This window comes from Culex quinquefasciatus, chromosome 1, assembly GCF_015732765.1.
Source record: "Culex quinquefasciatus strain JHB chromosome 1, VPISU_Cqui_1.0_pri_paternal, whole genome shotgun sequence".
Lineage (NCBI taxonomy): Eukaryota > Metazoa > Arthropoda > Insecta > Diptera > Culicidae > Culex > Culex quinquefasciatus.
In genome coordinates this window covers 7,017,673-7,044,224 of record NC_051861.1, presented here as the reverse complement: position 1 = coordinate 7,044,224, position 26,552 = coordinate 7,017,673, and the positions used below count along the sequence as shown (strand labels likewise).

At 36.0% G+C, this 26,552-nt stretch overlaps 1 protein-coding gene across 3 annotated transcripts in view; it reads right to left on the bottom strand.

The window, feature by feature from the left end:
• LOC6048982 (limbic system-associated membrane protein) overlaps positions 1 to 26,552 on the bottom strand; it is a 512,782-nt gene that overhangs the window by 202,471 nt on the left and 283,759 nt on the right. The gene's annotated exons all lie outside the window — the stretch shown is intronic.

Genomic DNA, 26,552 nt, shown 5'->3' with positions numbered 1-26,552 from the left:
ATTATTGTGCGGCTTCGCGAAAAAGGCTTCTGCCATTTTCCTGACATTGGCACAGAAATACACTCGTAATTTGGAATTGGGTCCTAAAATGAAGCATAAATTGCTGATATTATTGTTTACAAAGATAAAAATTATATATCTGAGTACAATGACCTTTTGTACGACCACAAAGAGTTTTAAAAGGGATTTTTAATTCAGTTTTGAAAAATTATCCTCACGGTCCTTGTTGACAGAAGAGGTCCTACTTGACAGCTCTTTCCAAGTGGATCATAGTTGATCCATCGAAAAAATGTTGTCTTGTCATCTTTTCTTTTTTGCAGTAAAATAAAAAAATGATCAGAAATGGTTTTCAAGCGTGATTTTAACACTTGTACGCTCGGGTAGTATTTTTCAAGTAGTTTTTTATCTGAAAAATCTTGCAACTTTTGATAGAATCGACCAAATTGGACGCTTCCGGTTACAAAAGATCCAGAATTCTTTCTAGTTTCCACTGACGAAAGGACGAAACATGTGGTCCAGGATTACCGGAGATATTCCGGATTGCGCTGGGGTAGGTTTTTTTTGGGGATTTGGGTTTTTTGGACAGAAAACTATTTTTTGACATGAAACAATGCCTAACTTTATCATTTTCTTATAAAACATGCCTTATAACATAGTTCAGTGCAAATACTTGATATGGCCAAGGCCTCCGGGGACCCTGGGACCGGTTCCAAGTGGCCATCGGATGACCCAATTTTGGTACATTGGTGCAATCGTCAAATATGTCCTGCGACATGTCAAAACGCTTGGAAATTCCATAAACATGTCAGAAACTCAGTAACTGGTCATCTGGCTACTTTGGCCAGTTCCGGTGAATCCGGAATTCCGGTCCCAGCCAAGGATTTTTTCCAAATGTTCCAATATGTCGAGCGGCATGTCAAAACGCTTGGAAATGGTTTTATAAATTCCATTAAAAATGTCAGAAACTCAGTAACTAGTCATCTGGCCACTTTGGCCAGTTCCGGTGAATCCGGAATTCCGGTCCCAGCCAAGGATTTTTTCCAAATGTTCCAATATGTCGAGCGGCATGTCAAAACACTTGGAAATGGTTTTATAAATTCAATAAAAATGTTAGAAACTATGTTACTGGCCATATGGCCACTTTGGTATTTTCCGGTGAATCCGGAATTTCGGTCCCAGCCAAGGATTTTTTCCAAATGTTCCAATATGTCGAGCGGCATGTCAAAACGCTTGGAAATGGTTTTATAAATTCCATAAAAATGTGAGAAACCCAGTAACTGGTCATCTGGCCACTTTGGCCAGTTCCGGTGAATCCGGAATTTTGGTCCCAGTCGAGGATTTTTCCTAAATGTTCAAATATGTCTGGTGGCATGTCAAAACACTTGGAAATGGTTTTATAAATTCAATAAAAATGTTAGAAACTCAGTTACTGGCCATATGGCCACTTTGGTATTTTCCGGTGAATCCGGAATTTCGGTCCCAGCCAAGGATTTTTTCCAAATGTTCCAATATGTCGAGCGGCATTTCAAAACGCTTGGAAATGGTTTTATAAATTCCATAAACATGTCAGAAACTCAGTAACTGGTCATCTGGCCACTTTGGCCAGTTCCGGTGAATCCGGCATTCCGGTCCCAGTCGAGGATTTTTCCTAAATGTTCAAATATGTCTGGCGGCATGTCAAAACACTTGGAAATGGTTTTATAAATTCAATAAAAATGTTAGAAACTCAGTTACTGGCCATATGGCCACTTTGGCAAATTCCGGTGAATCCGGCATTCCGGTCCCAGTCGAGGATTTTTTCTAAATGTTCAAATATGTCTGGCGGCATGTCAAAACACTTGGAAATGGTTTTATAAATTCCTTAAAAATGTTAGAAACTCAGTAACTGGTCATCTGGCCACTTTGGCCAGTTCCGGTGAATCCGGAATTCCGGTCCCAGCCAAGGATTTTTTTCCAAATGTTCAAATATGTCAAGTGGCATGTCAAAACGCTTGGAAATGGTTTTATAAATTACATAAAAATGTTAAAAACTCAGTTACTGGCCATATGGCCACTTTGGCAAATTCCGGTGAATCCGGCATTCCGGTCCCAGTCGAGGATTTTTTCTAAATGTTCAAATATGTCTGGCGGCATGTCAACACACTTGGAAATGGTTTTATAAATTCCTTAAAAATGTTAGAAACTCAGTTACTGGCCATATGGCCACTTTGGCAAATTCCGGTGAATCCGGCATTCCGGTCCCAGTCGAGGATTTTTTCTAAATGTTCAAATATGTCTGGCGGCATGTCAAAACACTTGGAAATGGTTTTATAAATTCCTTAAAAATGTTAGAAACTCAGTAACTGGTCATCTGGCCACTTTGGCCAGTTCCGGTGAATCCGGAATTCCGGTCCCAGCCAAGGATTTTTTTCCAAATGTTCAAATATGTCAAGTGGCATGTCAAAACGCTTGGAAATGGTTTTATAAATTACATAAAAATGTTAAAAACTCAGTTACTGGCCATATGGCCACTTTGGCAAATTCCGGTGAATCCGGCATTCCGGTCCCAGTCGAGGATTTTTTCTAAATGTTCAAATATGTCTGGCGGCATGTCAAAACACTTGGAAATGGTTTTATAAATTCCTTAAAAATGTTAGAAACTCAGTAACTGGTCATCTGGCCACTTTGGCCAGTTCCGGTGAATCCGGAATTCCGGTCCCAGCCAAGGATTTTTTTCCAAATGTTCAAATATGTCAAGTGGCATGTCAAAACGCTTAGAAATGGTTTTATAAATTACATAAAAATGTTAAAAACTCAGTTACTGGCCATATGGCCACTTTGGCAAATTCCGGTGAATCCGGCATTCCGGTCCCAGTCGAGGATTTTTTCTAAATGTTCAAATATGTCTGGCGGCATGTCAACACACTTGGAAATGGTTTTATAAATTCCTTAAAAATGTTAGAAACTCAGTTACTGGCCATATGGCCACTTTGGCAAATTCCAGTCAATCCGGAACTCCGGTCCCATCCAAGGATTTTTCCAAATGTTCCAATATGTCGAGCGGCATGTCAAAACACTTGGATATGATATACCCCCTAAAAAAATGGCTTGAAATTGTGGAAAATTTACCAAGTCAGAATGGCACATTTTGGTATTATTTTGGTATTAAAGTGTTTTATCAAATTCCTCTGGAACTATGGGAAAGTATTGAGCAATTTTGACAAAATAATTAATTTTGCGCTAAAATGATGTCTCAAAGCGAATGCTTTCATTGAAAACCGGAAATTTCAAAATTGATTTTAAACAACAACATTTATTTTTTTTTGGTTTTTTTTAATTTATTTTTTCGTTGTACATCAAAAATTACATAGGGCTGTAGGATCCTATTGGAGGTTACAATTCATTTGTGAAATGACAATAAAATTGACTATTTTTTATTAAATTAAAAAAAAATCATTTTTTTTGAAAGTGATTTATTTGAATCTCTAAAATTGTTCGAACAAGCACTGGCAATGCATCTCGCAATCTTACAAAAAAAAATCCCACGAAAAAGCCGCAAAAATGCACCTTGACTGTCATCCACGTGGTGCTTGTTCCAAAGTAAAGGACGAACAGCAGATAGTCAGAAGATTGTCATGGCAGCAGCCCTGGAATGACCCGATTTGCAGTGTGGGTTCAGATTCTCTTCAGATTTTTTTTTTTGCTTTAAACTTTGAGTGTGTCGTCCACCCACTTTCACCGGAACTGCGGTGAAATCAATGGGAAAATCAGAAATGCCCTTTTGTGTGTGCGGTGTCGTATTGCGGAAGTGAAGAAGGGTTTTGAAATTTTTTGGTTGAATCACCTTGAAGGTTTTTGAAGCTTTCGCATTTTTTCAAAATAATTTGAAACGAGTTTCACAATTTTGTATTAAAAATATTTAAAAATGTAAAATGTCATCAAATTCTAGGAAACAATAAAATGCAACATCCTCACCTACACGAAGCATCCTTTCAGCACGTGCGGTGAACCGAAATGGAATCTTGCCGTTCCCGGACGTAGACAATAACGACGAAGTGACTAATTAAATCCGTTTCCAGGCAAAGCCACTTTGTGTGGTGGCAGGATGTGAGAGTGTGGGTGGTAAGTGCACCACATGTTCATTGTATTAGAAAACTTTTTTTTTTCTATTTTAGTAGCAATGATGGAAAATAAATTGAATTTACTGAAAAAACTTTACAAAACATCTTTGCAAAAAATCTTTAAAAGCATCGCCTTGAAACACCTACCACAGTTTAGTTCAGTGGGAGGAGGAAAACAATTTCCTGATTATCCTCAGTCACTCACCTTCGGATAAACAGAATCCTGTCGGTTGTGCATAATTTAGACCGACGACGATGGATGAGTTAAACGAGCACGTGAAGGCTTCTGTTTGTCTAGCGGGGAAGCGTTCCATGCTCACCTGTGAGGAGGGGCTGACAGGAACAATTGTCTGAGTTCTTTTCTCCCCTCACCAGCTCTCTGTGGAGTCTTCGTGTTTCCTTACAGGTGAAACTAGTAATGGCGTCTAATGCATACTAGTTCTGGAACAGTGGTTTGCAAAAAATAATTTATCTTTTTCCAAATTTTTTCCTAAAATTTAATTTTAATTCAATTGTTCTCAATCACAATTGTTGAAAAAACATAAATTTTAAAAAATTATTAACCAGTGTTCTTTTCCCACCACCAACAAACAAAGCCTTCCAAAAGCCCACCTCCGCATACAACATTCCCGAGTGAAATTGTTCTGCAAATGGAGCAAGCAGCAACAAAAAAAAGCTCACCTCAAGCTTCCGCCAAACTCGGCGCGTCAGATATTTCCCCGAGACAGTCATTGGGTAGAAGAAGCCATCACCAGAAGCCGTTAGCATAAGGGGGTTGTCACACAGCAGAAGCCACCGCACACGTGAATGACAATGACAATGGCAACGGCGCGCGTGCAGCATGCAAAAACGGTTCCCGGGAAATGATTTTTATTGTTGACTTACATCGAGCTTGGTGAAGGTGGGATGGGGTGGTTCTGAGAGCAGGTTGGGTTTGGAAAAGTTTGAGAAAAACTTAAAAAAATAACAGTTGGAAATTACGAATTCCAGTGGTGAGACGCTGAGACGCTTAGACAATGAGGAAATTAGACGCTTGGATACAGAGACGCTAAGATACTAAAAAGGAGACGCTTAGGCAGTTGCAGAATCTCTGAAACGCTGAGTCTTTGACACGTTGAGTCTCTGAAACGCCAAGTTTCTGAGACGCTGATTCTCTGAAACGTTGATCTGTAACTCAAGCGACACTAATCTTTTAAATTTTAGGTCTCAGAGACGATGAGACGCTGAGACATTGGGAATCTGCAATGCTGAGTCTCTGTGATGCTGACAGTCCAAGAAGCTAATTTTCTAAGACGCTTACCCCTCTGAGATTTTGGATTACTGACACGCTTAATCTTAGTGATGTTGAATACAAGAGACATTCATTTTCTGAGACGCTTTGATTTGTGATTACTGAAACATCTACCATGTGAGATGCTGAGCATCTCATAATGTCCATTCACAGACAATTGTATCCTAGACGCTAATATTTAAGATTTAGGATTACTGAGACGCTTAGTCTCAGCATCAAAGCATCAAATAAACTCAATTCAAGAGTAATTAATTTTATGAGACGTTGAATTTCTAAGTCATTAAGGGGTTACATACATGTAAATTGGCAAAAATCATGTTTTGAAAGAATTTAATAAATAATCGGAAATATGATTTTTTTTACATGTATGTAACCCCTTAAGACGCTGAGTCACTGAAATGGATTACTGAGACGCTTAGTCTGTGGGATGCTGAGCACTTAATAAGCTCCATTCTGAGACAATTATTTTCTGAGACACTTAGTCTCTGGGATGTCTCTGGGACTCGGCATCTTTGAGACGCTGAGTTTCCGAGACGCTTTGAGATAAAAAAGGTCTCTGAGACGTTAAATGCTAAGTCTCTGGGACGTTGAGTATCTAAGAAACTCAACCCAAGAGACGCTAATCTCTGAGACTTTTCAGCGCTGAGACACTGATCTCTGAGACGCTGATTACTGAGACGCTTATCTATGAGACGCTGTAAGAGTTTCTGAGAAGCTTAAGCGTCTCTTTAACTCAGAAATTTTTGGTCTCTAAGAGACGCTAATTCTGTAATGTTTAGTCTCTCTGACGCAGAGTTTCTAAGCTACTCAATACAATAAACGCTAATTTTTAAGACGCTATTCTTTGAGATGTTGGATTACTGAGATGCTTAGTCTGTTAAGCATCCCAATGAGCGGCTCAGTAATCCAAGAACTCAGAGATTAGTGTCTCTAAAATCTCCGTGAGATCTTAAGAAACAAATTAGCATTACAGAGCGTCTAAAAAGCTCAGTTATTATCTAAAGAGCTTATATTTGAGATTTTTGATTACTGAGACGCTTAGTCTTTGGGACACTAGGCATCAAAGAAACTCAATCCAAGAGTAACTAATTTTCTGGGACGCTAATCTTTGAGATTTTGGGGCTTTGGAACGCTGATTCTTTGAAACGTTGTCCCTCAGAGACGTTGCGTTCTTGAGACGCTCAGTCGCTGCCGAGTCTTTGAAGGACTCTGAGACGCTTATTATCTGGGACGTTGAGTCTTTGAGGTTTTGAATCTCTGAGAAGACGATTTTCTGAGGTGCTTATGTATCGTATACGTAGATTGCCTAAGACGCTTAGTTTTACAGGCAAGTTTCTGAAAAGTCTCGGAGACGCTAGGTGAGAGACGCTGAGTCTCTGAAGCGTTGTTACTATGAGACGCTAAGATTCCAACCAAGGAAGTTGTTGACTTCTTATTTCATAATAGTCCAACTTACGGACCCAATCCTGCAATAGTCTGATTGTAAAAAATAAGCAAGCTTTGTTGTAAATTGTTTTGTGGACAGTATTTAGGCAATGAACAAAAAAATATAACGATTGTTCCCGTAATTTTGAAGATTCTAAAATGGTGCTTAAGCTCTGTTTGATGTGTACCGCGAAACTAACTTCCAGAGTCGTTAAATTTTTGAGAAGTTTTGATAGCTGAATCTCTGAGAAGCTGAGAACCTTTAAACCTTCGGATCTGAGATGTTGAATAAAAAATGCGTAGAATCTGAGATAGTCAAATTCGGAGATGTTTACATTCTGAGACTCTGAGATCCTAAGTCGCTTGAAATGAGATGATGATTTTTTTGAGACTACTTACTTCAGAGACGCCAAACTTTGAGACGCTTAGGTACTAAGACATCGAAGCATTTGGTTGATGAGACGCTAAGACTATGTAATAATGACGCTATATATTTATGAGACGCTAATACACTGAGATAATGAAGTATTGAGTTAATGAGACGCTAAGACACTGTAATAATGAGTCGCAGAGTTTCTGAGACGTTGAGTTAACAAGACGCTAAGTCTTTGCTGCTACTAGTTTAAGAGACGCCTAACTCTGAGACTTTAAGATACTGAGACATCGGGATCATTGAGTTGATCAGACGCTATCTATTTATGAGACGCTAATACACTGAGATAATGCAGCATTGAGTTAATGAGACGCTAAGACACTGTAATAGACTGTAATGAGACTCTAAGATACTGAGACATCGGTTCATTGGGTTGATGAGACGCTAAGACTGTGTAATTTCTGAGACGCTAATACGCTGAGATAATGAAGTATTGAGTTAATGAGACGCTAAGACACTGTAATAATGAGTCCCTGAGTTTCTGAGACGTTTAGTCATCAAGACGCTAAGTCTTTGCGGCTACTAATTTATGTGACGCCTAACTCTGAGACTCTAAGATACCGAAGCATCGGTTCATTGGGTTGATGAGACGCTAAGACTGTGTAATATTTATTTTTGAGACGCTAATAAACTGAGAAAATGAAGCATTGGGTTAATGAGACGCTAAGACACTGTAATAATGAGTCGCAGAGTTTCTGAGACGTTTAGTCATCAAGACGCTAAGTCTTTGCGGCTACTATTTTATGAGACGCCTTACTCTGAGACTCTAAGATACTGAGACATCGGTTCATTGGGTTGATGAGACGCTAAGACTGTGTAATATCTATTTTTGAGACGCTAATACACTCAGAAAATGAAGCATTGGGTTAATGAGGCACTAAGAAACGGTAATAGACTGTAATGAGACTCTAAGATACTGAGACATCGGTTCATTGGGTTGATGAGACGCTAAGACTGTGTAATATATATTTTTTGAGATGCTAATTCACTGAGAAAATGAAGCATTGGGTTAATGAGACGCTAAGACACGTTAATGAGACTCTAAGATACTGAGACATCGGTTCATTGGGTTGATGAGACGCTAAGACTGTGTAATTTCTGAGACGCTAATACGCTGAGATAATGAAGTATTGAGTTAATGAGACGCTAAGACACTGTAATAATGAGTCGCTGAGTTTCTGAGACGTTTAGTCGTATATGACGCTAGGTTATATGACCACTAGTTTCTGAGACGCCTACTTTTGAGACGCTAAGCGTATAAAGCATGATGTTTCTTAGACGATGCTATTCTAATGCTTAATTTAAAAATAATCGTCTTGGAGACGCTAAATCTCTAAGACATTGAATGAAAAAAAGTTGACTTTCTTAGACTCTGCGACACTAAAATTGATAAAATACTAAAAAAATGAGACTAAAACTCTTTTTTTTCACCACCACCCCATCCACCCCTTCCTTGCGTGTGACTTGTGTGTGTGTGTGTGTGTGTCTTTGTGACGTCTAGAGCGGCGCACAGACACACGTCACCGTGTCACGCCATCACGGTGGAGTTTGCCCCGGGGTGTGAATGGAAGAGCAGGGGGGGAAGGCAATTCAGCTTTTACATCACTTTCACGTGACAGGGAAGCATTACACGCACGTGGCAAGCTCTCCGGGTGATATATTGCACCCATGCCCGTGTGCACCTCATTCATGTTACCTGTTCCCGAAATAACCCCGTCTTTCCTCGCTACAGTTTTCCCCTTGTGCAAACTTGTGCTACGCGGTACAGGGAAAATGAATAACAAGCAGCCTCCGGGGTTGCCTGGTGGAAAAGTCGACATAAGCTTAATAAGCATTCAAGCTGCTTAGAGTTTAATACAATCTATTTTGAAAATCTGACAATCGTGTCCTAAGATATGAGCACTTAAGTTTCGAAAAAAAAAATGTATCATGAACATTGATAAGAAGCATTTAAAACTGCATTTCTGTAGTTTGTTGGAAGAGTGTTTAAAAATAAGTTAGAAGAAGATTTTTTTTAAACATAATGACATTTTGAGAACACTGCCAAAAGATAAGATAATTTATAATAAAATGTAATCTTTATAATTATGTATCGATTGTTAATCAACAATTGAATACCAGAGTTAAAAAAAGTTTTATCCAAATTCAAAGCAAAATCAATGCTACCGAACACTCCGCTAGCGTAAATCCCAATCACTTTCAAAGATAGCTATCGCTCTCCCACAAATCCCAGCTCCCGTCTGATTTGGGTTGATTTCGGGTGATCAAAGAAAACCCAAAAAATGCACATCCAAAGTGTAATGCAATCCAATTCATGGTCTGTGGCCAGGAAAAGCGAGTGAGCAAAAAAAAAAAAGCTCGCAACTGAACGATGACGTTGGTGAAGCTGGGCAGATTGGCAACCAGAACTGGCGTGACTGGTGCAGGGGCAGCAGCAAAAAATCCAATGAATTACTCGAAAGCATTGAACACACTCTGGAACCACCGGGGTTGGGTTCGGACGGTTCCGGTCGAGAAAGATCGATGGTGATGTGTCCATATCAAAGCTGCAAATTTATCGCTTGCTAGTTCGATCTGCACCAGGAGCTATTGGACGGGAGGGAACAGTGAGAAAATTTCTGATTTTTTTAAATCTCATCAAAATTTATCGGGATTCAAGCATAAAATCATCAAATAAAATGAATATTTAGACAAAAAACAGTTTTGAGCGATTGACTTTAATTTTTCTAAAAAGCTTAAAAACATCTCTTCTAGTGTAACACTATGCTAGCTATCACGAAGAGATGCTCAAAGTAACCACCGCCAGACAGTCTGATAGTAATTTCACTAGCAAAGATGCCTCGAAGCATCCTGACCGTATTTTTTCCAGAACCCAAGCAGCTCGAATCGATATTTCGTCCGGTCCAAGCTGAAAAATGCTGAGATCAGTGAATTAATGGATGAAATCGATAAATAAACAACGAGATTTTCCTGCCCAGACAACTCGACACAAACAAGACCAGCGCCATTAATTTTAAGAACTTTGACTTGAAACAAAATTGAGATTCATCGACTGGATTTGCCCTTCACAAGACGACTTGAAACTACAACTCCAACTAGATTTATAAAAAAAAAACAAAAAGAAAAGTCAGTCAATCGTCAATTTGTCAATCGGCAAAAGCTTTCCAGAGTGAGTCGAGCTTAATCCACCACTCACCATCATCAAACCACCACCACGACCAGTCTCTTAAGAAGCATTTGTGCACAAACGGAAATCCATTTCCGGGTTCATGATCGCCCGGCTTTCGGGGTTGCCAGGAACGTGGGGATATTTTATTAGTTTTCTGTGACTGTGTGCTTCTTGGAGAACCTTCCTTCTGGAAGCACCATTTGCAAACGACCTGTGCCCCTTTTCGAGGTTGAAGTTTTAGTGCTTTTATAGGGAGTGTAGAGATGGTAAAGTTGCCGAAATTTGTTTAAAGATCCAAATTGATTTGGAAAAAAAATTAAAACCTAAAAACTAAAAACTAAAAACTAAAAACTAAAAACTAAAAACTAAAAACTAAAAACTAAAAACTAAAAACTAAAAACTAAAAACTAAAAACTAAAAACTAAAAACTAAAAACTAAAAACTAAAAACTAAAAACTAAAAACTAAAAACTAAAAACTAAAAACTAAAAACTAAAAACTAAAAACTAAAAACTAAAAACTTAAAACTAAAAACTAAAAACTAAAAACTAAAAACTAAAAACTAAAAACTAAAAACTACAAACTAAAAACTAAAAACTAAAAACTAAAAACTAAAAACTAAAAACTAAAAACTAAAAACTAAAAACTAAAAACTAAAAATTAAAAACTAAAAACTAAAAACTAAAAACTAAAAACTAAAAACTAAAAACTAAAAACTAAAAACTAAAAACTAAAAACTAAAAACTAAAAACTAAAAACTAAAAACTAAAAACTAAAAACTAAAAACTAAAAACTAAAAACTAAAAACTAAAAACTAAAAACTAAAAACTAAAAACTAAAAACTAAAAACTAAAAACTCAAAACAACAAATTTTTATCATTTTGAAAGTTGAGAATACTAGAATTTGAGATTTTTTTTCAGAGTTTGAGAATTTGAGAATTTGAGTATTTGAGAATTTGAGAATTTGAGAATTTGAGAATTTGAGAATTTGAGAATTTGAGAATTTGAGAATTTGAGAATTTGAGAATTTGAGAATGTGAGAATTTGAGAATTTGAGAATTTGAGAATTTGAGAATTTGAGAATTTGAGAATTTGAGAATTTGAGAATTTGAGAATTTGAGAATTTGAGAATTTGAGAATTTGAGAATTTGAGAATTTGAGAATTTGAGAATTTGAGAATTTGAGAATTTGAGAATTTGAGAATTTGAGAATTTGAGAATTTGAGAATTTGAGAATTTGAAAATTTGAAAATTTGAAAATTTGAAAATTTGAAAATTTGAGAATTTGAGAATTTGGTGAATTTGATAGTTTTGAGAATTTGATAATTTTGAGAATTTGAGAGTTGAAGAAAATCTTCGGATTTTTGAAGTAATGAAAGAATAGAATTTTGGAAGTTATAAATTTAGGAATTTAGGAATTTAGGAATTACGGAATTTAGGAATTTAGGAATTCAGGAATTTAGGAATTTAGGAATTTAGGAATTTAGGAATTTAGGAATTTAGGAATTTAGGAATTTAGGAATTTAGGAATTTAGGAATTTAGGAATTTAGGAATTTAGGAATTTAGGAATTAAGGAATTTAGGCATTTACGAATTTAGGAATTTAGGAATTTAAGAATTTAGGAATTTAGGAATTAAGAATTTAGAAATTTAGGAATTTAGGAATTTAGGAATTTAGGAATTTAGGAATTTAGGAATTTAGGAATTTAGGAATTTAGGAATTTTGGAATTTAGGAATTTAGGAATTTAGAATTTAGGAAGGAACCCAGAACCCAGAATCCAGGAATTTAGAACCCAGGAATTTAGGAACCCAGAATTTAGAATTTAGGAACCCAGGAATTTAGGAATTTGGGAATTTAGGAATTTAGGAATTTAGGAATTTAGGAATTTAGGAATTTAGGAATTTAGGAATTTAGGAATTTATAAATTTAGGAATTTAGGAATTTAGGAATTTAGGAATTTAGGAATTTAGGAATTTAGGAATTTAGGAATTTAGGAATTCAGGAATTTAGGAATTTAGGAATTTAGGAATTTAGGAATTTAGGAATTTAGGAATTTAGGAATTCAGGAATTTAGGAATTTAGGAATTTAGGAATTTAGGAATTTAGGAACTTAGGAAGTTAGGAAGTTAGGAATTTAGGAACTAAGGAACTTAGGAACTTAAGAAATTAGGAATGTAGGAACATTGGAATTGAGGAATTTGAGAGTTTAGTTTTGGAATTTTGGAATTTTGAAGTGTTGGAATTGGGGAATTTTGGAATTTTGCCATTATGGAATTTTAGAATTTCGAACTTTTGATTTTTGGAATTATTAATTAATATTTCTACATTTTTGAAAAAAAAAGAGAATTCAATTCTTTTTAATTTATTTTCCATGAACTGCCATAAAGGCCCAAACATCTCTCTGCATAAATTAAAGTTCAAAAATGGTTCCACCTCCTTCTCTCGTTTTCCCGGAAACGGGGTGTCTCATTTGCATCTGCTTTTCGGATAATATATGGACCATTCGGGGTGAACTTCGTCGCCACCGTGCCAAGTGTCCTCTTCCCGAGAGAGAGAGATAGAGGGAGCTTTGGGTGCGCTCCTTCCCGGAACCCTCCAAAGGGATAACTGTAACATGTGAAATAAATGTTCCACTCAATAAGGATTTATCCTCGCCTTTTTTTTTCTCCTTCTTCTTCGAGTCGAGCCCGGGTCCGGTCTTTTGTCTGGAGTGTCGGCTCTTCCGGAATGCCCGCCGGGACAAGGCCCAAGTCTCCTGGGGGAGCGCGGCGTGCACAGGTCGGAAGCGCCCAGGTGTAGAAAAGGAATGTCCTTTGAAGTCGGAGGTCGACCATATTGAGGAAATTCCTTTGAGGGAGAGAGGTAGGAATCTCTTCGACTCGACTACATCCATGTCCTATCGCTGCGAGATTCCTGGGCGAGCATGGGACAAAGAGGCCATAAACTGATGGCAGCAGCAGAGCTCATGCGACTGTTGGAAAACTGCTTCTGCTCCAGCTTCCGGATTGGCACATTGGAAACTTTAGTTCAATAACATCGGGGGGAGCATGATTTACATTGCAAATTGATCTCCCGTTCGATTCCGTCGTCGTCGTCGTCTTGCTGCAGGTCGATATTGGATTCGGGTCGGATTGGTCCGGAAAAAGGTCGGGCGGTGCACCACCGACAGTAAAGTGCATAAAAAGAACCCGTCCCCGGAAGGGTGCACTCGAAAAATTGTTATTCTGAATAATTTAATTTGAATTGCACAGACACACACACACACATACCGAGAGGAGGGCAGAGAGCGTTGACTGCGGGATTTGGTTTGGGAGCCAGAAGGGATGTGAGTCTGGGTTTTTTTTATTTGGGTTGAGTTAAAACCGATTTGCATGTACGATAAGCTTTTTCGGTGAATTGACGAAAAACTGAAGAGATTGCGGATTTGTGTGCTGTAATTTGCGGATTGCAATCAATGGTTTGATGTCTGGTGTTTTACTTGCAGGGAGCAAAAGTAGAGATTTTTACACTGTGAGACTTGAAGAGATTAGATCATCAGCATTATAATATTCCTAGCATTCTGGAAAAAAAAGTCATGACATTTGTAGACTAAGATGAAAACCTGAAAACTTGTCACTATTGAATTTTAAAATATGGTGACTAAAATCTTGATTCTTAAATGGCTTCAAATCTGTGTAGACTTGGAGATATTTGAACCTGGGCTACAGATGCTTAAAATAACCCAAAAAAACGGTATTCGCTTGTTGAGCAAGGGTTCATTTTTTAACTGTGGAGACTAGGAGATATCGAAGCATTTTGCGATGACTGAAAATTTCTGGAATAAAATGACTTCAAAGTCAAATTTGGAGACTGCTGACGAAAAAATCAACATGTTCGGATACATACAAATTCCCAATATCTTGAATTTATGAAAAACTATTATTTATACAGGGTGGCCACTCAAGTCAGGTTATCGGGAAAATCAAGAAAATTTCGGAAATTCGCCAAAATCCACAAAAAATCGGGAAAAAGTCGGGAATTTGTGATTTTTTGTGAAAAAGTTTGGAATCCCAAGCATACTATTATGAAAATTATTTTCGAAATCTTGAATAATATTTTAATACTTTTTACAATTTTCAATTTAAACTCACTCCATTCTTCCCTGAGAACTTGGGCCGTTGAAAAAAATTTAAATTACCAGCCTAGGTTTCATCATTTGAATGAAAAAAGTGTTTTAAAGTGCATTCTACACCTGCCCAGTTGTTTTGCAATCATTAATTTTCAAAATACTCAAGTATTGAAAAGAGTTTTTTTTTCGCAAAAAAATAACTTTTTGTGGAATTCCACAACAATTGATTTTTTTTTTTGCAATTCCGTCTTGAAACTTTCTACTTTTCCTGTCATTCTCGCGTGACGAAACAGCCTACTATTATCTACTAAAAATAACAGAATCAAATAGAAACACATTTCAAAAGTTCTACTTTTCAGCAATGAAATGGATGCTGAAAAGTTGAACTTTTCAGCGCTAGTTTTGAAAAGTAATACTTTTCATTTTTTTTTTGATTTAAACGATTTATTGACAAAATACATGAACATTCGACTTATAATTTCTCAATGGGTGTTTTTCAGAAATACAAAAAATGTTGTATGGAACTCGTTGCAAACCTTGATTTTTTCAGCACTTGTCGTATTAATCCAACTCGGTGAATCTCGTTGGAAAATGTACGACACGTGCTGAAAAAATCTTCTTTTTGCAACTACTATTATCGATTCCAGACATGCTAAATATGAGATTAAACGCAGGAAAATGCATTTCTAATTGTTTTGTCTATTTCTATTAAAATTTTGAAGTTTCCTGAAAAAAAAATTTTGCCCCCTGATTTTTCGAACCGTCTATGAATGGGGGCGACATAAACTTTGAAAAATATTTGCAACGACCTTACATTAAATTTAAGGTTCCTTTCACAATTTCAATCTATTTCAGAATGTAGCGATTATTTAAGACATTAAAATTTTAAAGAAACATTGGATACATTTGATACAGATATTCATGATATTTTTCAATAAAAAAAAGGTTTTTATTATTTTTGTACATCAAAAATTAGTTAACATCGATCTTAAAACACTAAATAAAGTAAATAAAAAATTAATATAAGAGCCTAATTTAAACGGCCAGCGTAATGTTTGGATTCTGTTTCATTTAATCACATAGATTGAATGTTTGAGAAAAGATTTAAAGTTGAGTTTGAAGTTTGGTTTTTTTGTGGTATTTTTTTTAATGTTTAACATAATCATTAAGTCATTTCCAATATTTTTTTTATAAATGTTTCCCTTGAACCTTCTGTGAATATCGGTAAATTATTATAGATAAAGCTTGATTTTAGTTATCAGAAAACTTGAATATCGAATAAATCAAAAAAAAATATCGTTCTGATTGAAAAATTTGAAAAAAATTATTTTCGTTTTGAAAACATGAAAAAATGTTTTGATTAGTTATTGCAAATATGTTTAAGTAATTTTTCTACTTAAACATTTCGCATTTAAAAAAAGTGGAGAAACATAGAACTTACCAAAATGAATATTTGATTGAAAAAATTTAAAACTGATCAGTACTGCCAACTATTTAAATTAAAAAAAGATTTTAAATCATTCTTTAGATAAGAAATGCCTTTTAATGAGTTTCTGAAAAAATCAGGAAAAAGTCGGGAATTTGAAAATGGGTTTTGAGTGGTCACCCTAATATAAAACAAATCTTGAAAACTTTGGAGACTTGCTTATTTGGATACCATCACGACTTCAACACTGCAGAGACTTACAGTCATCAACACTGTGGAGACTTGTAGATTATTTGCTTAGACCATCTCAATAGTTGGTTACATTTGCTGTTTTGAACTGTGGAGAATTTCAATTTGAGGAAATTGCGTGTAAAAGTTGTGGAGTTGGATTTTACACGGTTTTAACAAACGACTTTTAGACTACTGATGTGGAGAATTAAAAGCTTCGGAGATTGTTTGGTAGAGGAGACTTGAATGGAAATTGTGTAGACTTTCTCATTTGGTCACTTTTTGATTTGTGATCTGGAGCATAACGTCATGATTCAAAATCCGAACACTTAGTAGCATATAATTTTTGTTATAGCTGGCAAAAAACATGTAACAAGTCGGGAATGTAGAAATATCATCAGGACGTGTTATAAACAGTCAGTTTTAAGAGAATGCAATTTTTCGGATTCCGGACACTGATAAAAGAATTATTTAAAAATTTGCTGGAATTTAAGGAAATCAAAATAATTGATTTCTGCTTAACCTTCCCGGTGCTTCGGACGCCTTTGAAATATTTCAGTGAAATGTTCCACATTTTTGGTAAACTTATAATTGTATTTCATTTGATTGTTTTGGCGTTAACTAGAGCGTTCAAACAAACTTTAAATTGAAGTTGAAGTAAGAAATCATCAAATTACACAGTTTTGACATTCGTAGTGCGAACTTATATCCAAAAAATTGATAAAACAAGATGAGTTGACTGGATTTCGAAGCGTTCGGGAATTCGAATCATGACGTTACTTGGTAAATCGTGTAATTATTTAATTGTTGTGGCGTTTGTGTATTTATAAATTGATGGTATTAATATTGAAAATGTTATTTGAAAATTGTGGATACAACAAACTAACAAACTGTAAACTTTTTGAAAGCATTTTCCTAGAAGGTAAATTTTGATGACTTGTGAGGTTTTAAGATTTGATAAGACGAATTGGGTCAGCTGTTCTAGTCAGTTTCTTGCGCTATATTTTGATATTTTTGATTGATTTCGGTAAAAACAGATGCAGATCAACGAAATTAGTGCAACGATTTCCCGATTTGAATCGTTTAATTTAAATGCTTCAAAAGCGGTTGTCTCTATTCAGGCTGTTGTCCCGATCTGGCCCAGTTGTCGAGGTTGGAAATAAAATCTGTGGAGATCTTGATTTTTTGTATGTTTTTGATTTTTCCATCAATTCATAAGGTTCAAATGATTCATTTTGCTCATTTGGTTTCTTTTTACAAGTTTCCAAACAATTTGTGGGCTGTCCATGAACAATTACTGAGCAAATATTCTAATATTTTTATTTTTGGCAAAGGTTGTGATCATAACTATTCGGAACCCATTTTTTACCAAATTTAAACAAATCATGCAAAATTCATTTGTGACATGCTTATTTAAACTGTAGCACTAAAGTGACCTGCTTTTTCAAGATTTTGATATCATTCCATCCCTTCAAAATTATGCCACATTCCTCTGAATTCAACACAATAAAGAAGTTTACAACACTCTCCATGCAATCTACGCCAAGCTTAAAAAAAACAACAACAAAAAATCACCACAAACATAAATCCCACTTCCCCTCGATGAACATGTCACAATGGAGCCACCAAAATTGCGAGGCTAACTTTATTCGGGCCCCTAGGATCGTGTGCCGCAGCATAAAAAATTAGGCATATTCAATGTTGCTGCTTTTTTTTCAAGAGCAACAAAAAATCCCTTCCGGCAGTGAACTCAACATCTTAGAATCCAACGCAAAAGGACACTTCGAGAAAAAATATGTCCTCGTAAAGTGTCGTAAAAGCGCCATCTTTTGGACGTATTTTTTTTAAGTCGAGCTTGAGATTTTTGTTTGTCCTCTCCGGTGAGCTATTTTTACCGGCTTTACCGTAAAAATTCCCTGTTTCTTTGATGATTGCCAGCAATTTGGTGGTCTAGGTGTTGTTGCTGATTTTTGCCTTCCCTGAGTTGATAACATGTAAAGTTGTGTGGTTTTAACAGTATCGTAAAGCGTTTTGTAGCCAATGATGTTTGAAATTTGTGGGAAGGTAAATCATGGTTATCGACACGGTCGTCACGTTTTGAAATTACATTTGAGGTACAATTGGGCGAATACGGGTTTCAGCAGAATCCTCTCGATTTAGACTTAGAATTTTCAGATTCAAACTGAGAGGAAAATGCACTCAAAAAGATGCCTAAACTGTGAAATAGGTGTGAGTGTTAGTGTTAGTGTTAGTGTTAGTGTTAGTGTTAGTGTTAGTGTAAGTGTTAGTGTTAGTGTTAGTGTTAGTGTTAGTGTTAGTGTGCGTGTGTGATTGTGATTTCATGTTGTTCAACCTTTAGTTCTAGTTTTCACTTGAGAGAAAAATGCTCTCGGTATAAGATTTGCTTTGAAGTTTAAGAGAAGTAAGCTGAATCACTTTTTAGCTTTATATTTTTCCACAAAAGCTTAAACTCGTCTTCCAGTTAGGTCTTCCGGCAAAATGTCAAGCACTTCAACCAGTGTACAAAATTGAACCAAAGTACCTTAATTCCGCTTGCAATCGGTGTAGCTTACGTGGCAGGGTCGGTGTCAATTTCTCCCACGGGCCATATCTCACCTGGCACAATCTCCTCCTCCGACCTTGCCACGTGTCCCCCCCCCATATTTCACAATCCATTCTGCTGTCAGTTTCCGTGTCCCGATTTCTTCCCAGCAAAGCTCCATTTTTGTTGAGCTTTTCTTCCTCTCTCTCTTTGTTTTCCCAGCATTCAAAATGAAAAAGGTTAAAATATAACACAGCATCTGGTGCATCTCGCGCTGGTTATCTCCATCGAACACACAGAAACTCACACACACATACTCTTACATTACACGTGCAACACTGGCACCGAGAGTAAAGTAAGGGATTCGCCTGTCGCCGACTGACAGGTTTTTCCATTAGGAAAATTGAAAGATTTTTCAAAAGTGCACTTTCGCTGTTTCACTGTTTGTGTGTGTGTGTGTGTGTGTGTTCTCTTATACTTTCCGTTGTTTATTTTCGCAACTGATGGCAGAGCAGTATCGGAGAGTGTGGTCTTCCGTAGCAAGAATTGCTGCTTAATTTATTTCTGCTACCATGACACTGGCAACACTGCTGCTTATTGCGGAGTGCCAGCTGACAATGAAAAGTAGTTTTGTCCATTGTAGCTGCTCGCAGAGTTGTGGTTGTCCCAGCAAATGAAGTGTCCACTTGACAATTGTTTTGTGCAATTTCAAGTTGATTGTTTTTGTTTATCTTAAGGTGAAAGGAACATTTTTGATTTTTCAATTTTATAATATCTGTTCTCAATTGGCGAATGATGAATTTTATTCAATTTTGAAAAATAATGAGCCGTTGAGCATCATCTTTCAAGTGAAAATGCATTTAAACTAGTTTTAAAGCTCCATTTTTTGCCACATAAACTACCCCTAACATTATTACGCTGTCATTTTTCCACCTGCAAACCGTGAAATTCAATTTCCAAACGAGTAAATTCCGGTGCCCCCTGGCCAAATATTGCTCAGTCTCTTTTTTCCCCCTCCTCTCATTCACTGCGCTATCAAAACCGGTTAGCCTTTCCATTTTGCGATAAATGCTTTGAATCGCTATCAAAATCCTGGTCCTCAAATCGCGACAAAGAACCATTCCCTTTCCCTTTTCCCTTAACAAAAAAAAAAGAATGAAATGCAATCAATGATAAATTGCCTCTCTCGCAGCAGCAGCAATGGCGCACCTTTTCCCCGATCATTTTATGGTAGCCGAATATCGATGGTGGTGAAGAAGCGAAAAAAAAAAAGAAAAACTTTAGTCTTTTTCAGCCATTCAATTTTTATTTCCCCCAAAATGTTACCCTCGAGCGCTTTTGAGCTCCCCGGCAGTGTGTGTAGAAAAATTCAATTTCCTCACATTGTTCGATCGTTTTTGGTTGCGTTCAAAATTTTATTATTTTCCGACTTTCCCCCACCCCAACAATGGGGCGGGTTTTCAATCGATGGACCGGAAAAACTTGTGACACAGTACCGAAAAGTTGACATTTTCAAATAAATTTTTGTGTAGTTTTAAATAAATTGCATGAAAAATTCTAAAATCATAAAAATTAAATAAAACGTAATTTTTCACTGTCCACCCCCCTCAGAAAATGTGCACAGATCATAAAGGCTAAAATATGCCAAAACTTAAGTGTCCCCTCAGCCTCAAGTCAGCTTTCATTCAGCTTTAACCTAGGGAAAAATAGCACTCGGAAAGATGAATGAAAGAAACGAACCCCTTTTCATGGAAGCGCAGACGATCGCCTCGCCACGAAGGGGCAAACAATTTTTCCTTTCAATTTTTTTCCCCAACTTAGAGTTGCTGGGAGCCACTGTAGAGGGTTTTTTTTGTTATAAAGTTTGCCTCCATAATGCTAGAATGAAACGGAGTTTAACCCTCGCGGAATAGTAGAATTTAAAAAAAAAAGCTTTCAAATTTTATGAAAGCAGAAAAGCAATTCTCTACGAAATCGTTTTTTGCCAATTTTAATTTTTGTATTTTTTTGGCAGCTGTACATACAAAAATGATGTATGAAAATTCCAAAATCTGTATCTTTTGAAGGAACTTTTGGATCGGTTTGGTATCTTCGGCAAAGTTGTAGGTATGGATAAAGACTACACTGAAAAAAATTACACACGGTACAAAAATTGGTGATTTTTAATTTCACTTTATATTTGATTTGGAAAAAATCCGAATTTTTATTTTTGTTTAAATTCTAATATGTTTTAGGGGATATCAAATGCAAAATTTTCAGAAATTTCCAGAACGAACAAAAAATCATTAACTGACTTATGTTTTTTTTGAATCAATACTGATTTCAAAAAAATAGAAATATTGGTCGCAGTAATGAAAAAAAAAAAAAAAATGAATGAAATCTAATCTGCAATTAAAAATTTTTTTTTTAGCCATTTTTAGGTAACGTTCTTGAAAATAATCGCAGTTATTCAATTTTTAAAATTAGTGCCCATGTTTGCCCACTATTGAAAACAATATGTTTGGGCAGCTTAAAAAAAATCTCTATATTTTGCTATTTTGCTATGTCTCACCAAAACAACCCACCAATTTCTAATCGTCGCCGTCGTGCTAACTTGGCGTACGTGCATTTTGGGCCAAATTGAGTTAAGAACGTAATTTTTTGCAGCTCACAATGCCTCACCTTTTGACCTTCACAGATCTCCAAAATTCGTTTTCAATCCTGAGATATTCAATAAAAATCAAAAATGCTCCACGGATTTTTGTCACTTTTCATATAATGTCAATATCTCTGCAATTAATGGTCCGATTTTCAATGTTAAAATATGAAACATTCGCGATTTTTTTTTCTTTTCGAAAACAATATTTTCAAAAAATTTAAATAAAAAATAACATTTAAAAAGGGCGTAATATTGAATGCTTGGCCCTTTTGAAATGTTAGTCTTGATTAAACAATATTAATATTATATTCGATAAGATCGGACAATTTTACGAATGTTTGATATTTGAACATTGAAAATCGGACCATTAGTTGCTGAGATATCAACATTAGAAAATGGCGGGTTGTTTGGGTAAGACTTAGAAAGCATCAGTTTTCCTGTTTTTAAACCTTTGCATGGCAATATCTCAACAACTAAGTATCAACATAGTTCAATTCTCAGCTCTTCCATTTTTTTTAAGTGGGCAAAAATGGGCACTACTTTTAAAAAATGAATAACTGAGACTATTTTCAAAAAAGTTACCTAAAAATAGCTATAATTTGAAAGCTGTGCACTTTATCAATATTTCACTGGAGTACTTTTTGATTGCAAATTCGATTTTACATTTTTGAGACCAATATTTCAATTTTTTGAATAAATCAATATTGATTCAAAAAATCATAGCTTGGTCAAAGATAATTTGCCCACTCTGAATTTTTTTGAAAAGTTGGCGTTGGATGTCACATGTTTTAGGGAAAAACAAATAATTAAAAATAGTGTTTCTTTGTAAATCAAAACTGAAATAAAAAATCACCAAATTTTTGTTCTTTGGGCATACCAAAGGCAGCAAAAAAGTTTCAACCGGATTAAAAAATACAAAAAAAAATCGAATGACCGAAATCTCAGAGAATTATTCATCTACAAACCACGTCGACATGTTTTTTTTATTAATAAAAAAAAATGAATAAAAGACATTTATTTTTCAAAGACAATATATTTTCAAAATCAACTTTTGATTTGCAATATGGAATTAAAATTAAATTAAATTTGAATTCCATATTTATTTAAAAACTCCTTTGCTAAAAAAACTTTTTGAGCATCAATCCTAGTGTTTAAAAGTTTGGTTGAAAACTTCAAGTTTTTTGCAAAACAGTAGTCAAATTAAGGCTTTATTTAATTTTTTTTAATTTTTATGGTTTAATCTGTTACATCTTCATGTAAATTTTATTTTATTTTCAAATTAAAATTATTGAATGTCAAAGGTTTTTTTTTCTTCGAAAAACCTTCAAACTATATATTGCTTCGAAGATTGTTTGAATAACCAAAATAACTAGATTACAAATTTTAAAAAATAATCAATTTCTGTTGCTCAAACAAATCCTAGATCTTTGAGCTTAGTACTCAAGAATCTCTACAGTGTTTACTTAGCTTTTTTTGTTTTTTTTTTTTCATTGAAATTTTTCTTCAGGGTACATTTTGAAAAGAAAAAATAATATTGTTATAAGATTCCAAATTTGAATATTGTTTCTGGTTACTTCTTTTCTCACTTCGTGATTAAAAAATATGAATAAAATTTATTTTTCTCAGTTCTCACCAGATTCAGGACAAAAAATTTCGTAAACGTTAAAGCAAATAAAATATAAAATAATTGAACAATATAAATCATGATGTTATATTAAATTAAAAGACCCTTAATCAACAAACTTTAGTAAATGGTCTCTAATCAAATCACAATAATTTCCATGGAGCTTTAAAAGTGTATTGAAAATTGAAAAATTGCTTGGAATAAAACATTTAACAAATTAAAAAACTATTCAACCAAATAGCACAATGGTGTATAGTCTCTATAATAAACCAAAAAAAATGTTTTTTTAACTTTTAACATAATTTATCTTTGACTACAATGACTAGACGGAGACATTTAAAAAAATATGAATTCATTAATTTTTCCCAATTTTTGATAAAAACTCGGCAGTTACAGTATTTAGTGATTCGTGAAAAAAATTTTTTTAGACTGATCTAGTTAGGAATTGTTTTCTATCTCTCGATTTGACCAAAGATAACAATAGAGACAAAAACTGAATACAAAATTAATGCAAAAATATTGTAGAAAAACGTTGGAGACTTTATTGATTAGTAAATATTTCTGAGAAAAGTTTGTACCATTTTTTTTAATAAGTGGGAAAAAGTGAAGATAAACTCATGTTTGTATGTAAACAACTCACCTTATCAAGAAAAGATGTTTGAAAAAAAGTTAGTAAACGAATTGTAGTAAACGTAAAGAGTTGAAAAATGCGCAAATTTATTAATAAAAATAAATTTTAAGAAATAATAAGAAAGTAACATATTCCACTGATTCAATATGAATTAAATTAGAATTAAAAAATGCCAAAATTGCTAAGAATTTATAAAAATTTCGAATAATATAAGCTCACAGTTCTGTGGAAGGATGAATGAAATAAGGAAGAATAACCTCTGGCGGTGCCCATAGATATACGCGGAGAAAATTCCAACAAATTGTGAGCACAAAGGTGTATAACATCCGAGAGCATATTTCGATCCTGAGGCCTGGTCTGGCTCAAAAGCTAGTTTGAAGAAAAAAGAAAGTGTTTTCAATATTGATTCGCATGGAAGCTGCATGGAATGTTCAAGCCGCTATTGAATTTTTTAAACTGTGGAGTCCTTTAGAAAAAATGCTTTTTTCGTCACTTTCGATTAAAATTGAATATTCCATTCCATTGCCTACCTTCCGGCGTTTCATCCAACTTTCCACGCCAAAATCTCTGCAACCCTCCCGACGCAAAACAATGAAGTAATCCCATCACTTCCTGCCATCAACACCAAGTTTCACCTCAAACCTCAACCAAACCACATTTTCGTGCCCAACCTCCATTCCGTCGACGACGACGACCGAACGCCTGTAAATATGCAAATGGCCATGAAAATTGACCATCGGCAACGGTGGCTAATGGCCGTGGCGTCTACATCGGTTCCTTGCCGGGTCAATCGGGCTCGACACTCTCCCAATTCGATTCGCCAGAAAAGGTACCGTTTGGTAATTAAACTTTACGGCGGCGCGATCGGAAGTGTGGTGCATACATTTGGGCGAGGTAGGCAAGCGCCTAACTCAAAACGATTCCCCGCGCCTGCAATGGCGCCTTGGCACGGCACGATTGCGTGAAAAGTGATGTAATTTTACGGCCTTTCGGTTCCGCATCATTAATCATTGGTTCTCATTTGAGCTGAGGAAGCATCATGATGGATTTCCTGGAGGAACATGGAGTACACTCATTCCAATTTCACCACAACATAATGTTTTTTCCTTTTGACGCAAAAAGTTGTAAAAAGTTCTCGTTCGACGCAAATTACTGCGGATGGATACAAGTAACAGGAAGACTAGAACGTCCCTAATTATGGGGAATATCTAGCAAGGTTTTGTTAACAGGATAAGTACTGGGAGCACATCGAATATTACGTTGTGAAATAGGGTAAAAGTACGTTATTTGTATCAATTTTAAATCTTTTAAGTCAAATTTATTATTATTATTTTTTTAAGAAATTTAGTATTTTCAAAAGCATAATTTTAGTTAATAGAACTTAGATATAAATTAAGTCGAGTTTTGCATTTTTTTTACTGTTGAAGAAAAGCCGAAGAACGGATCACATTTCCCAAAATCTACACGGAAGGTTGGATACGTGGACATACCGTTCTAGGCGCAGATTTCAGTATTGTTATGTTCCAACTGTTTTTACAACTAAATATTGCTGTAAACCAGACACCTAAAATAAAGGATTTATGATGCAATTTCAGTTCCACGTCAGAGTCTGATCTCTACACTTCATGGATTTTTAGGCAGCTATTGACTCCCGAATCTGCTTTGTATTTCATCAAAGAGACCACCTCCAAAAGGTCGTAAACTTCCCCAAAGCCGACCAGGAAATCCAACCTCAAAAGGAATTTTCATTATGTTGGTAAACACACGCAAGTGTAAGCCCCATTCTCCTGTTCCAGAACTCGGCCCATTCAGAATCCCACACTCAAAGGACCCGGAGAGGATTCCCTTTCCGGAAAAAGCTCGCAGTTATTTGTTCCGAGGAAGCATCCCATCCGTTCGAGCCGGTCGTCATGGTGTACAACAGTACACGATCATTAGCTTGGGAGAGGGAGAATCCAACCTGTTGTCGACGAGTACGGTTCCATTCTCCGAACTAGCTGGCGAGGTTAATAACAGTCAGTTGAGTGGAACTGGAAAAATTTGCACGTCGGGCTCTTTCAGTCTTCCCGGAACGAAGCTGATTGCATGTTGTTATTACAACACTTCTGGACCACTGTACCGGTCATGGGAAAGAGTCCTCACTAGAAACAGCAGCCAATAGATTTGCGTTTTGGCTGGAACAGCCGAGTAGAAAGACCAAGTTTTAAACAATAGCTTGGTGTTGCTAGGGATGTCAGTGCAATTTTTGGAAACAAAATTAACTGTAGATTCATTCTAACTGTAAAACTCGCCTAATTTCAACAAGTTTTCACTTCCTGACACTAATCTTTACATTCCTTGACTAAATTCAAAAAATCTCCACAAGTCTCCACAAATCTCCAAAACTCTCCACAACTCTCCACAACAACTTTTAGTATATTTCTGGAAATCGAGCCTCTATAATGACTCAAGAAAAGTCTCCACAAGTCTCCATTCAATCTTAAACATCCCCACTTTATCAATTTGAAAGCCACAGCAACCCCGTTTTTCAAAAACACTTTTTGCACCATTTGCCGCTCCAGGATGGTGCCACTTGGTCAGTGGCCTGGCAACCACCAGAACTCGCGCTTGGCAAGTGCACCATTCTGGACCATGTAAAGCGCGCGCGGCCGACCACGGAATGCCCCTTTGCCGGGCCAAAGCCACTTTTGATGACTGGATTATAGGGGGGGCCCAACTGGTTGACAGTTTGGTGGTGGTGCAGCGGTGGTTCCGGATACCTGTGCCACACTGATTGTTCTCTAATTTTTGCTGCGAAGCTAATCCTCTTTAAATTTGCTTTGGGACCTTTGGGGTGGACGATGTGGTAGCGGTGTGGCGAGCTGTTAGGGTGTTTTTTTTTCTGCGCGTGGGTCCACGTGGATAATCGAAATCAAAGATTATTGCTGGGATTTGTGG